The following is a 15,603-nucleotide window of genomic DNA, read 5'->3' as shown; positions in this document are numbered from 1 at the left end:
TGCTTTTCTTAGCTTGCGAAAAGTTTTAGAGATACATGGATCTCACAGGATAGCAATTTAAGCTCCTAACTAACATGGTAAGAGCATTTTTTTTCTCAAAATCATTTCAATTCAATACAAAATTTTTGTTTTTGCATCTTTTAATGCCAAGAATCCGCTTCATAGAGTACTGAAAAATGTGTCAAACTTTGACATACAGATATTCTGATTTGCTAAATTGCTTTTAAATCGGCTGTTATCATCGGTCTGCGCCATATAGGGAACAAATCATCGCAGGTCACAAGAAATAGGCTTTGAAAATTCACCACACGGGACCTTTATTTTGTTTTGGAGATGGCCTGTCCCACAGAAAGCTTCATCGCGCATGCTAATGTCCTCTCTGGATCTGCAACTACTGCTAATGTGCTGCATTTGTAGGTATTTACTATTGTATCTAACCCCCACTGCACCTCTATCACCCTCCTTCTCCTGCTCATCTCTAGGTTTCTAACCTCCATCTTCCCTGCCCCTCCACCACCCGTACATCCATCAGAGCGCTGTCATGGTAGAGGGGCTTCGATGCTCCTTCCTGATGCGGCCATCAAGGCCCTCCATCTAACACAAGCCGACACATCATAATAACAGTAAGAGGCCTTTCCTGTCCAGTGTCATGCTTGGAGAGATTAGTTCCCCTCCACAAAACCCAGGTAATTTGCTTTTGCTGAAACACATTTGTAGATCGTATTCTTTCAGGTTAACTAGTTCATGAGAAGAGATGAGACACTTGCTGCACAGTATTTGCTCCTTTATGCCATTACTCCTCTCTCACAGTCGCTTTAAGTACAAACCAAACAGCTTTTTGCTTTATAGTTTGAGTAGTTGAGTGCATGGATTCAGTCCTTCAGCAGTTAAAGGATTTTTTCTCTTTATTTTGGATACACACATATTATACTCGTGTGTTTAACTACATAGAAATGCAATCAATTTTATTAGACAAGATTTCAATTTTACTGTAGAGAAGGAGACCACACAGGCACAAATTTACAAAGTTTTTTTGTGTTCTTTTTTACAAATGTCTTTATTTTCTTCTGACACAGACAAGTTAGAATATGTCACCGGCTTCATATAAATCCTTCTGAGGCTCTGATGTAAAGGCTGTCAAATAACAATTTTAGTCTGAGCTTTTAATATATATATATATATATATATATACTTTTAACAGAAGTTTACTTTGAATATATTCTGTGACTAGGTCTTTTGAGCAAGACTTAATTTCCTCGGTTCTAATGTCTCTTTCATTCTTTATTAATCACTTGCACTAAATCCTCGCTGTGTATGAATGGGCTGTGCTCTGTGTCTTCTCACATTTGCTGCATGATCATATTTCATAAACACTGCATTTGAATTTTTATGTACAGAGTATGCAATATCCATGATAAACTGAATATGTAAATAGGTAACCTTTATTTATGAGTCCCTGCCAGAGTCTTACTCTTAAGTATTACTTTGGATGATAAGATGGATAGGCAAAAATGTTAGTTAGGGGAATTCTTGTGTGGCCGTGGAATGATTGATAATTAACAGGTTAATCTATACAGGCTGGAGGTTATATTTCAACCTGCTTTCATATATATATATTTTTTTAATGTAGAATAAAATAGATGATGTGGGGTTTTAAAAAAAATTCAAATCACTGGCAAAAATACAACTTTTAATAATTCCTTTAAAAAGAGACAAAAAAGATGTGTTTTTATGCTGCTTACTTACTTCTATTAGGATGTATAACACTGCTGTACTGAGCCGAGAATATCTACTAATTTACTTGAATGAATTACCCGGGGAAGTACCTAAAACTAGTCTGGTCTGTATCTTTTAGTCACACATTTAATCCCAATGCTACATTCCATTACATTTCCAGGCTGTAAGTGCCTTGGAATTACCCATCACATCCTGAAGGATTCCTTTTTGTTATTGTTTAGAGAGTGGTTAGCATGCCGAGGATGCTCCAAATGCGATTTTACATCCACTTATGGAAATCCATTGTTCCTTGAACATTTCCACATACAAACCAATATATGCTTTTCTGAGAGGTCTAAGACCTCAATTACATCAAAGGCAGTTTGTCCTGCTGCTGGGCTGCCTGTTAAAGGGCTTAAACAACTGTGTCAATGCTACCCCCTTGTGACCGCACTGCAGCAGAAGAATTTCTTCGCAGCAGCCTTTCAGTGCAAGAAATATGGTTGAATTCAACAAAACAGGAATGCAATGAAAAAGCAATAGTTTTACTCTGTATCAAATATCTTGAAGGACTTTGGCTCTAAAATGCAAATAGTTTCTGCAACACTGCAACATTTTTGCCCATTGTCGTGCACAGATAATTCTATCTAACACACCTATGTTAAAATAGAGCCTGTGTGTATGCCTTGTTTTGAAGGGCAATTGTCTGACATCTTCATCGCTGTTTGAACTGTGAAGCAGTGAATAATAAAGATTAAAAGAAAGTGTGAGAGGTGTTATTTGCACAATAGGAATTGAAATGTGTCATCGCGTCACCCGTTGCATTTGTAGCTCCTAGATCTCTTTCATTAAAACCAAAGACGTCTAGAAAGTTGCTATGATGACGTGCAGACAGATGTGCATGTCAGAGCCATGAGAGGGAATATTTTGGAGGGCACTCCTCCCGCTATCCGAGCCCCGAGAAGAGAAAAGCACGCAGTCTTTTATTGTATGGACTTGAAAAGAAATAATTAGACACAGAGATATATAATTCTGCAAAGCTGCATGGCTCACTTGTCACATGTGGCAGAGAGAAAAAGGGGCTGAATTCTCTGAAGTGCAGTTTGCCATAGGCCGCCACTTTTATTTTCTCAAGTTTGCTCTACCTTCAAAGACACTGCGTGGGATGAGGAAGTTAGAGCGCCTGGGCTTTTTTATTCTTTGTTATCGTAAGAGAGTATTGAGAAATAGGAAAGAGGAAGGATTTTTACAAATATTAGTATTTCATCTAAAAAATGAAGCACATTACAAAGCAACATTTAATTAAAACATATTGTTCAACAAATATATTACAGAACTTTGTGCTATAACAGATGTATAGTGTTTAATAGTTTGAATAATTACTAAGCAATGCCACGCCAGCATGTTTTAAATTTATATTATTCTCTCTCTGTATAATTATGGCGGATGGTTTAAATTACAAAACAAGATTCTGATTGAAACACTGTAAAGGAAACAGAGATGACATTTTTCATCAACTTCACAGAAAAGTCAGAGGAAGTCGATCATCAGTCAGAGTGGATGTGCCAATACTAATAAGCATAGCGTACTGAGAGAGCGGTGATTTCAACACAGGCCAGGGAACAAGACAAATAAGACATACAATTGGATTTTTTTTGTTATATTTTCACACTTTCACATTATTATGTAAAGAACAATTCACATTTTATTTTTTAATCTACTCAATTTAAATGAAAGCTTATAATGTTGCTACAAAACTACAAAGCAAAAGAGATGCTTTGCCTATAATTCACTGTGAAACATGAGGCCATATTAGAGGGGGCTGCACTATGCTGACATCTCACACAGCCCTGAGGTTAGGCCGTGTCAATCACAGGACATGTGATTGCAGGAGTCCCCGCCTGCCCTCTCATCGACACCTCCCATCGACTTTCCTTCATGCAGATCAGTGAGCCTAAACCATTTCATTCAGGGTGACCCACCGTCTCCCTCCACACTGGACAGGTTGATTTGTGCCTTGCTGGCAGGCTTCAGCAGAGCTATGACTTTTATCCACTTAAGTATGTATATTTTACCTGACTGTATGGTTCCATCTCTCATTAATAGTCAGTGCACACCAGGAAGCATGGCTCCCAGCAACGTGTACAGTATGCATGCAACCAAACAATGTTCACTTTCAAAGAAGAGAAATAGTGTTTGATTTTTTTTCTCTCCCCCTGACCTTAGGTCTGTGTGTGTAAACATGTGACCTAATATCATGCTACCGCGCTGTTATTTATGTCATATAATCATTTCAACTCCCTCAGGATGCAGTCGGCACACAAACATGACCAAAATACATATTTAGATTTATTTGTCTGCAACTGTCCAATAAAACATATCCTTTGCATTTCCATCTCTGGGCTTTAGTCCCAGTGGGAGTTGCTGGCTGAGAAATGTTGTGCTTTCAAGCTTCAGGGAACAGCAATGTGAGCAATGTTCAGGGCGGGGGAATAAAAAAAAAGTGGTACGCTGCCTAAGTGTTGTACGAGAGAAGAAGTAGGTTTTCACATTCCAAAAGCCTCCAAGGGTTTTAGCTCTGCAGTGGAATGTGGGTGCAATCATCATACTCATCTCAGGAGAGACCAGACTATAGCAGGCTCCCAACCACTCACTCAGTCTCTTTGTCTCATTTTCCTTTTATTTCCAAGTCTCCGTCCTTTTACTTTGACCGTCTCTTAATGCTCACTAAAACCGTCCATGTTTTCTGTCAAGGCGAAGTATTTTGAAATACCCAAACGAGCCTCGGTTATGTCGCTGTCGTTCACGGAAATAAAATGTACAACTGCGTAATGAAACAAGTCGATTATAAAAGCGGAATGAAATATTTTATGATGTGCTTATGAAGAAGAAAGGAATGTCTTGATGAAAGCTGTGCCCTTCGGTGCGCTGCGGATTTCATCCTCATGCCATCCACACATGTTTTAGGGTGTTTGTGGGAGGAGAGGCATCCCCTCTGTGACCAGAGTCATAAATGAATTACTATAAAAAGGGTTACTCAAGGGCTAGATGGCTTTTACGTAATTGTGCTGTGGTGAAACGGGGTAAGGGTCTTTCCATAAAATTTCAATAAATTGTACATTTTCTCAATGACTTGTTGCCCCAGCGAGCGGCACATTGAGAACACTAGACTTGAAGAAGTGGACTGCAAATGCCAGCACAGGCAGTGTTATATTGAAATGTGAACTGTTAAAAGGGTAGCAATATGCTTCCCCCCCCCCCTGTAACGAACGTATTTAGGCTTATTTAAATTGTCATTGGAGGTCATGTGTGACATCTGTGTAAAAATTGACTGCTAAGTGCACCTCATATTCACAGAACATTATAGGGCTAAATGAAATTCATGATCAAGGCTGCCATTCTCCCTTGAGTAAATCTAAACCCCTTCTCATTGGATATGCCTTTAAATGCAACGCCAAGTTAACTATGTTACAATATAATACACTTGTAGCTTACATGTTCTCATTTACCTCAGGAAACTAAACCAAAGCAGTTGGCTTTAATCATTCTGGTGCTAACACGTGTAACACACTGTTCTTGTATATAACAGTACATGTTTTGGGACTAAAGCAACAACCAAAGATAAAATAGAAAAACAGTAAATTAACAGGCTGGACTTTGTGGGTGTGGCTTAATCAGATGTGCCTGACATCATCCTTATCAGTTCATGGGACCCCAGAAATATTAAGGATGCTGGGTAAGGAAATAGGTCTGCAGGCACTTTGAAGTTGTACGTGTGTCACGTTAAATAACAATTGCGGTCATTTTCAAACTAACTGTTATTAAAACGTTCAGTCCTACCTCTTGGCTGACAGCCGCTCTCTGAGTATCTGCAATATTGGTTTCTCACACTTTCCGTAATTAGCAATGATCAAGAGGAATTATAAACAGCAGTTAACATCATTGTACTCCTCAATGACCTTGATAGATGGTCAATTATAGTGATCAGGTCACGGCGTTTATTGGATTTAAAGTGGCAGTGATGGGCCCTTTTGGCCTAGCGTGGGTAATTATCACATTTACGCATGATTTAAGACGACAGTGTATAACAAGAAAGGCTTGACTTAAATTTAATCATTTTCGTATTTATGCATTTATGCAAAAGTTGACAATGGGCAGCCATGAGTGCGAAAATTAGTGGGAGACCCACACAAAATATAGACACCATATATATATATATATATATATATATATATACATACATACATACATACATACATATGAATGTGATGTAATTCACTTTAATACATCAAAACTTTATTTTCAAATTGCACCTAAACTTGCTTGCTTTGCATTTTATTGGTACTTCCACAGGCAGCTGTATTTCTGAAAAAACAAACCCAAAATAAAACAAACTGCTCAGAGTAAAACATCTCATGGTCAATAGTCTTTAGCTGTGCTGGCAGTGGGAATCTGCCAATAGAGGGAGGATGCTATATACCGATCACAGCTGTCAATAAATGTTTTCTTCTTCCCCATCATCCATTATTCTGTTCCTGTTGCACTCAAAAAAAGGCATCTCGCCACTCTTGCTTAGGCAGCGGCAGACAGCTTTTTGTATCTAGACACCTGAATATGATCAACGGAAAATCTGCTGCTCAGCTCCTCTGGTAACGCAGGGAATACATCAGTGCCTTGTTTATTTACTTTTCCACATGCCAGAAAAGGTCAGAGTCAGAGTATTATACTGCACGGCCAAAGCAGAACTCAACAAAAGCCCAGCAATGAAAACAATATCATCCATATTTTAAACAGCTGGCACCAAACAGAGGGAGTCTTACACTAGGGTGCCAATTATTCTAGTTCTCAGGGTTTTGCAGCAAAGCACAGTAGCCCAGGTGTACTTCTCAAATAAAACCATCATTCTTTTATACTTTTTGAAAAATTGCCGATATGTAACTGAACGTGAGCGCTCGGTATCATTTACATTTTAATCATATGGTGCTAACTAATACTTTACACTAAGGAGAGAATTTTCTGGAGTTTAAATGCAGATGCTTTTCAGACAGCAAGCGCGGTTGTTTTTTGTAGTCTGGGTTTGTTTTCTCTCTGTGGACTTATTAAAGTCAGTGCAGCACAGTCTGTGTTCTATAATCCTGATGTATTATTAATCATTTCTTCCTGTGCAACTCCAAAAACTTCCCTTTTTGATTTTTCCACGTGAAAGTGCACTGAATTTGAAACGGAGCCAAGTCCAGGGTGATAGAATGCTTTATTTTCTTTCTGTTACAGAATGTATAAGTAAGTAAATACAATGGCAGCATTGTTCTGGAAATAGTGTTTTGGCACAGGATGGCTTGTCCATGTCCATGCGCATGGAGCACGATGCTTTGAGCAGCTGCTTTTCAAAGTTCACCACTATTGTCATGCAAAAGAGCAGTGTGTGACGGCGGAGAAAGAATTTCAGAGCTTATCCCACTCATATCGGGATTTTCCAGCACTATATTAGACTGCCATGTAAACAGCAATTTGCATCCTGTTTTTACTTATCGTTGATTTAGTGCATGAATGAAATTCCTACAGTTCAAGAAAAAAATTTGGAAAGTGAGTTTATTCAGTTTCCTCAAAACAAATTAAAAACTGAAATTTTACTTGATATTAATGATGTTCTTGATCTTCTTCTACCATATGTGGTGATCAGTAGTCCCAACATACGTAAGTCTGCAACAACAAGACACATATACCCCCTCGCCATCATCGCAGGTGCTTGTGGCATTTTTTTCTACCTTTTTTGCCTCGCTTGGGTAAGATGATAATCCAAGCCTAGTCCACTGACAGACTGCAACATGATTCACTTGGACAGTGACTGACTGCACATCCAATTTGTTTCAACTCCAGAGCAGCAGCTTATTATCTGAAATGCATGAGATGTCTGTGCATGAGAGGCGTGATCAGCTGGGGCATGCGCCGGGGCTGCTGGGAAAGTAATCAATAAGGGATTGTCTCTTGTAGTTTAGGCCGACACATTATGACAGAGCTGAAAATTAAACAGGCAGATATTAATAATAATGGAAATCAGAAGCTCATGGGTGAGAATGGGGGGAGGGGTGAAACTCAAAATACTGTATGGATCGTGTTTGGTAGAGGGTGCTTGGGCTTAGAGCTCCGAGTTGCTTTTTTTTTCTGAAAATATGTGAAATGTAAGAGAGAAGGCAACAGTGATGGCATGGTGCATGCATCTCAAAAGTCATCTTACATAAGCAGTGCTACTGACACTTTTAATCTTAACGCTTCTTTTAACCTATTAGAAACATTTCAATTACCACAGTTATCTTAACAGTTAATATCTGTGCTTATTTTATGGTGTTTTAAGTGAACCTGACGTAATTGTTTAAAGCTTATGTAAGTTTGGCATATACAGTGCTGTGCAAAAGTCTTGAGCCACTTTTTATTTTACTCAGAAAATTGGAAACCGGTGCAACATGGACAAACATACATTTAAATACAGAATACAAGGCAAAAAATTCTTTTGTTGTTTTTTTTTTTCAGCAATTCTAATGTGTTTAAGATCATTGTCATGCTAAAAACAGAAGCCATTGCCAGTCAGATGACCTGGTATAAGCTAGTACTAGAGGCTGAGAGTACTAGCTACATTCATAATTCCATGAATTTTGATAAGATCCCCAACACCATTGCTTAAAGTGAGCCGCCCTACTGTTTAACAGGTGGCAGTGTTTAACACTCTTTCACATCTTTCCTGAACTCCATACTTATGATGATTTAGCAAAAGCTTACAATTTGATCTGTTGCCACTGATTTTGAGTCCAGTTCATGTGTAATTTGGGATACCACCCTCCCCTGTCACTCTTTCTTCAGAATGGCTTCTTGACAGCTACACATCAATCAACAGCATTTTTAATAAACAGTAGATGACTCAGCTAAAAGGCCTTTGCTGGATTTTTCTCAGGGACATGATCTTCTCATATTGTTCATCTGCAGTAGATATATTTTGTCCCGCCACTTCTTCTTTTGTCATCCACTTGTCCAGATTCCTCAAACTTTTTAAGGACGCACTGCATACCATTCTGAGACATGCCAAGTTTTCAACTAATGTATCTTTGGGAATCACCTTGTTGGTGCAAAAACACTATTTTACGCCTGTCAAACTGTGTTATCTTTGGCATTTTTCATAGATCCACTTAACGAAATGGGAGCAAATTATGTGTTTTGTGACAGGCTGCTACTAACAAAGTGCCTAAAGAGACAATTTAAACATTTCTTCTTTATTAAGTTGTATATTATCTGTAGACACAACACCGGCTCGTCTTGAGTTGAATTTTTTAAAGTGTTTTATGGCTGAACAAACAAAACAAAAACATTTCTCTGAAAATTGCACAGTACTATAATTGATCCATAGAACTAAGTTGAGATTGATGCTCACAGCAAGCAACAGCTAACATAACTCAAGAGAATACACTGAATGACAGAGTCTGAATCCCCTTCATGCACAAGGTCTTATTTCATATAAATCTTGCCTACTCCATGAACAGTTCTACTGAAGGAAAAATGGATATGACACAGATAATGACCATGCAGATGTGATTAAAAACTTTGATTATTGAAACGACAAAACAAAGAAGTACCTCACTGCATGATGTAAAAGGGGTCATGGGCAATAAACACAGAAATAAACTGAGGCGTATAAAGAGAGATTCCCCTGCCTTGTCAATTAGGCATAGCAATCTATTTCTATTGTTTAAGCAACAAACGTGCCATCCTGAATGGGGGAGGGGTTTTGGGGGGGGGGGGGGGGGTAACAAACAGCATTACTGGCCATTACAGATGCAGTGTCATTGATTATTTATACCCTTATAAAATGCCTGGCTCCCTAGTGGACCAGACTTGCTTGGCTAGCTTTGATAAAATGTTCCCTCTAAATCACCACACCAGGGCAAACAACACATTCAAATACATAAGAGAGTTGAGCGACAAAGTCCTGCGTGTGTAATAGATATGAAGATCACTGTATAGAGAACAGGAAATATTGTGAGAGCTAAAGCCTACTACATCTTATTAAACTAATAACTCTTTGTGGGTTTTGTTCTCCAGCTCTTGTCTGTTATATGTGTGATTTGTTTAATTTTAGGTCGCATAACCTCTCTCTTGTTGGAAAAAAAAAAACACACAAAGGACAGTAGATCACATTCCTTCTGGAGATTTGGTGACACTGGATGTTTTGCATTAATTAGCAGTGGAACAGATGGCTGCTGCTAGCTGAGCTCACGAGGAAGTCAGCACTTTTTTGAACTTTCATATTGTAGGTGTCTGCATTGGAGCAGGACCTTCTTCAACCAGTCACCTCGCCATGGGAATAGTCCCTCTAAGATATTAATGGTCGCCCTTGCAGAGACGACCACCTCAGCACAAAGCCCACCGGGATGCAGCATCGCAAATGGCACACCTTGCAAAGCCACGCTCCTTAATGACACCAGTCTGACATTGTGGAGCCTTCAGAAACTAACTGGATAACATATATCAACCTCTTACTCGACTAAATCACCTGTGTAGCAATTTGACACAATGTCCTCTAAGTAGTTGCTGTTAGTGGCCGTATTCAGACACTCATGAATATCCTTTATTCGTAAAGGTTAAAGGTCAAAATGCCAGATGTCCTACAGCACGGCGCATAGGAAAACATGCAAGAAATACACAACAGTCTCATAGTGACAAACATGTGCCAAATGAATTGCAAACAGGTGAAGTAAGTCCATATTGGACACACTTCCCAGAGCATGGAAAGTATGAAAGAGAGGACAACATCTTGTATCATCTATCTTCCTTAAATGCTGAAGCCGTGACAAAGTGGATAGAGAAATTATGATAAATGATAAGACACATTTAGTCAATATCTGTAATTCTCTTTCTTCACTCTGCTTTGTTTTTATCCTCACATAGTGTCGTTAGAAAGACACCTCTTCATTCAAATTGCACTTTGAAGGCCAGATTGTGATCAAATTGAAATGGACACACGTGTTAATATCAATATCGCCATCTAGGAGATAGATTGTTGAGGGCTCTGTTTTGTAAATTTATATCTTATTTACACTGCGAGGGAGATGCAAACTGTAATGTAGGGGTCTGTCGTCAAGAGCAAAGCAGAAAATCTCTGCTGTTCAATTCAAGTACAGGAAACTACGCCGCACCCATTAGCCATTTCTAACACAATCACTGGAGCTCTAATCAACCATGGAAAATCTTGGTCAAATAAAATCATACCTACTCTTTAACCAGTCATTAACTAAATCTACCATATAATATGTGGTGCACTGTACATGAGTGCAGCATATTCATGCAAACCTAAATGGACATAGACATTTAGACATATGACAAAAGGTTTGATGCATATTGCATGATTTTATGTGGTTATGTGATAAGGAAATGGTAACGACACAGCTGACCTGCATCAACCTGTTTATATTTGTATGATTTCTAAAAGTAGAACTACTTTATATCACATATAACACAAGGACTGATATAATGGCCTGTGAACCTCTGAGCATCCAACTTGGTCTCAGTGTAGCTGCTACTAGTTATGCAGTATGTATGGATTCTCCTCTTGCGTTGAGAGATGAGCATCAGCAGTTTCTGTGGCGTGTGGTGGCTGTGCTGTGTTTGCACTGGGTCAGTGCCTTGTCATGTGTGATGCTAGGCTCCACTTTGGCTTGCATGATGCAGATTGCACATAACTTACATATACGGTCATAACTTGACACAGGTTGTAAGGCACTGGCCTTTTGGCTTGCACATTTCTGCTGCACATCCTCAACCCTCCTCTTTTCAAATATCTAGTTTATTTTGCGACAACAAAGGTTTTTGTCACCAACTAGGTCAGTTTTGAGTCGGTGTGTGTCAGGCGGTGGTTTCTATCTTGCATTATTTTATCAGGGGTGGGCATCCAGAACACTTTGTAACACAGCTGAGTTGGCCTAAGATCAACGTGTTTGGTATCTGGGTGTCATCCGTTCTAACCACATGTCCATCTCAGCAAAAGTGGGCTTTCATAGTCATCCCCTCAGCGCCAGTGATCCCACATCTTGCAAGCACGTCAATGTTTGGAATCTTATCCTGCCATTTGATCTTACACAATCATCTCAGGGAGCACAGATGAAAGGCTTCTGGCTGTTTTATGTGTCTTTGATAAAGGGTCCAAGTCTCACAGACATAAAGGAGAGATGGCAGAACTATTGCTTCATATATATTGCAATATGCCAATTCTGATGTATTGACAATCAAAGCCTCAAGTGTTGAATCCAAAAACGGTTGTAGCCCCCAGTGCATATAGGAAAAATCAGTCATTGTGCAGTTATTTACAGAGGCTTACATATTCTTAAACAGTCATGTTGCTAAGATCAACATTTTTTTATGGTTATAAACAAAAAGGTTAGATGTGCTGATAAGTCCCTAGAAGAGTTTTCAGCTCTCTCATGGAGGGGACTGGTAGCCAGAGAAGTTTATGAAGGATGGGAGTATTATCGTGATGGTGCCACACTGTCATTATCCAAATGACAGTGTGGCACTGCTCTGAATATAACGGAATTTCTAAACTCTTGGCAGGAGGCGCAAAACCAAGTATTGCAGCAGTAAAGCCATGGCCATTTACCTCAGAAAAAACGTCAACCTGTGGTGGACCACTAGAGGGCTCCACTCACACCCAGTGTAGAGGAAGTGTGTTCCTGTGTTTTGTGGCGCGATATGCGCAGTTGATGTTGGAGACGAATAAAGAAGGAGTGAGAACTGAGAGCTGTGTCGTTGATGCTTACCTCCACAAACCGTTATATTTGCATTTTTTAAACAGTATTTGGATCAGAAGACTAAATACAGTATGTGGTTTTAAAGTTTGTACTGGAGATACAGATACAGCGAAAGCTTTAACATGTCATACTAGAAAAAAAACACAGATCTATCAATAACAACACTAGTAATGTTTTAATGAAATGTTACATTGCACTTATTAGCTTGCCAGTAAAAATGGTTTTGAGTACCTGTAATTTCACAGCTTAGTGACCACTCTGCTGGTTGTCCTGTGTAGCCTATGGCCAAGAGAGCTTAATGCTGGCAATAAACTGAGTGAGATATGCATCAGTGTGAACAGCTAAGAGCATGACAGGAAGATGAGTGAAAAGTACAACACAACGTGACATTCCCTCTGAGGTGAAAGACGTGACAGTAGCTCATAATGTATGATGTCTTGTTAAGCTACACACAAGCTACACACACATACACCTAACGCAACTAGTCAAAAATTCATAAATAATTTCAATTTCTACACAAGATACCTGAGGAACATCTAATTATGTAACTGAGAAATGAATGAAGGGTGTCGTAATGGGGTGGACTGCGATGCACTGAAACACCTTGTTGCAAACTTGATGGTTTCCTGCATTATATCCGTCAAACTGCTGCAGGGATGCACAAAAGCACCAGGTACCAGACTGTCTAAGGTGCCTAGCCTCGCTGCGTGCTTTCACAAAGTGAGAGAATCAGAAGGAAAAGGACAACGGCGGGGCTGAGAGCAAAGGACGACGGGATCGTACTGCCCAAAAAATATTTGCAGACTGGATACTGAACACCGTTGTTGAGGTTACTATTTATCTCATGCCAGCCAAGTTGGCACGCACATCTGGCGCTGGGTACTTAGTGCAATTATTTATGATTTCCTCCAAGATTTAAAAGCTCTTCGCCCGGCCTTGTAATGCAGTAACTGATTGCACTGCTAATGTAATTAAGGGGAGATTATGATGTCCACGTGGCACACCAGATGGTGGCATTCACAGCGATGGGGGAAGGCACAACTGGCACACCACTGCACAAGGGCAGTGAGGCGCAGTCAGTCGGAGCAGTCCAGACTCCCCACCAGACGGAGGAAAGTGTATGTGTGTGCGCGCGTGTGTGTGTGTGCGTTTGTGTGTACGTATGTGTGCATGCATTAGTGGTCTGCATGCACAGATGCATGTGCGTGTATGGGTGCATTTAATGATAAGTTGAGCAATAAAGTGTAAGCTGATAGAGATAAGCAAATGTAATATACTACAGAAGCAATTACTTACAGTAGGACGGTCACATAAGATCCATGCACAAGTATAAATACACAAATGAAACTTAGAGGCCATATATAAAAACCACCGGTTGATTTTGGAAGTTGTGTACAACGCCATCTCCAAAAAAGTTGGAAACTGTTTAAGATGTAAATTACAGAATCTAACGATGTGTGAATTATTTAAACTCTGAAGCACGTGTTATTGAAAAAAAAAAGTGTTTCCGTCTTGAAATATATATACTGCATGCTCATTTAAAACCTGATCCCAGTAGCACGATTTGAAAAAGGAAACGTGGTATGTTAAGCTATTCTACCTTTCTATGATCAGAGTTTGCCAAATGCTGCAGATTGGCCTGTTTGACTCTTTTATAGATGTATTTGGTTGTAACACCTGCAGAATGTAGGTGTTACAAGAAGACCTTATCTAAATCATAAAATATGTATATATTGTTCAGCATTAATGATGCCTACACATTTGTGTGCACTAATGCACAGCTATGCTGTCATAAATGCTGGATTTTAACGGTATAACAATCATTTCCTGAAATAATTTCTAGTTTTATTCAGCCAGACAAGACAGCGTGCTACTGTATTTTGCTTAATTCCAACTTAAATGAGTTCCTGATGCAGATTTAACTTGCATTTATAGCTTAAGCGACAAACTCTGCTCACTCTGGTCTGTCGAGCTGGTGCATTGATTTCCACAACAGAACTGTATCAGGTGGAGCTGGAGGTGGCAGAGTTGAAGATGTTGAAATTTTCATTGGATGTAACCAGGAAGGACAGGGTTAGAAATTATTACAGTGAGAGAGTTCAGCTTGGGCGGTTTGGAGACAAAGTTAGAGGGGCAAAGCTGGGATGGTTTGGACATTTAAGACAAGCAGTCCAACTCTTAGACAAAGGACATTAGAGATGGAGCTTTCAGGCAGGAGGAAAAGAGAAGGTCTATGGCTTTAGTGAGAGAAGACATGCAGAAGGTGTGTCTGACATGAGGAGGACACAAGGAGATAGGGTGAGATGAAGACAGCAGATCCCTAAAGAGGAAGATGAAGGAGACTGAATAAGAGCCTGAGGATCATTGCAATTTAACATTTGTTTTTAGCTTTGCCCCTGAAGTACAAGGATATCTCTGGATTCTCGGATTCTTATAATGATATTAGATTCTTAATATCATTAACATTATAATAATGTTAGCTGTAATCTTTTTCAATTTTCCTTGGACTAATGCTATTCCTAAATTGTTGGAATACTTGAAACAGTTGTTAAAAGAGTGGCGAACCCCTCCCTGTCTTTACTTGTGGAAGACTCAGCCTCTCTGTTTATACCCAGTCACGTTACAGACCTGCAGTTAACCTAATTTGCAGTGAAATGTTCACCAGATGTTTGTTTTTGGATTAGATCACTTTTATGTGCTGTTAAAAAACAAAACATGTGGCAGATATTGATTTCAAACTCAAACAGTTTTGATATTAAACTTATTAAATATGCTTTCTTTGTATTTTTCGAGTTAAGATTTGAAAGGATTTCCAAATGAATGCGTTCTGTTTTTACTGAGATACAGCAAGCTTTGTCGGAAATAGTGCCGCGTTATCTAGAAGCATTTTAAGAAGTCTCCTCTTTTTATGGATGATTTGTTTTAAACTGCAAACATGAAGAATTAGTGAGTGAATCTGACAGTTCATACATCTTCAACTTGTGCAATTCAGTGCTTTGGCCAAGAAAACAGATGGCATAAATGGAAAATTAAATCACATTTGGAGAAGCCATCATGTTTCGGGAGTTTTTTTCCAGCCAGGGCAGCAATGAGACTC

At 39.3% G+C, this 15,603-nt stretch overlaps 1 protein-coding gene across 1 annotated transcript in view; it reads left to right on the top strand.

The window, feature by feature from the left end:
* Window positions 1–508: 508 nt before the first annotated feature.
* mvb12bb (multivesicular body subunit 12Bb) overlaps window positions 509–15,603 on the top strand; it is a 53,123-nt gene continuing 38,028 nt past the window's right edge. Inside the window, exon 1 of the mRNA XM_086313682.1 lies at window positions 509–623. The gene's annotated coding sequence lies outside the window, so the exon portion shown is untranslated. The remainder of the gene's footprint in view (window positions 624–15,603) is intronic.

The sequence above is a fragment of the Aulonocara sp. 'chitande type north' Nkhata Bay genome, linkage group LG12 (assembly GCF_057382095.1).
Source record: "Aulonocara sp. 'chitande type north' Nkhata Bay isolate Kocher_YH1m ecotype deep benthic linkage group LG12, A_spYH_male_GT1.1, whole genome shotgun sequence".
NCBI classification, from domain to species: Eukaryota; Metazoa; Chordata; class Actinopteri; order Cichliformes; family Cichlidae; genus Aulonocara; species Aulonocara sp. 'chitande type north' Nkhata Bay.
This window is presented reverse-complemented; position numbering and strand designations above follow the sequence as displayed.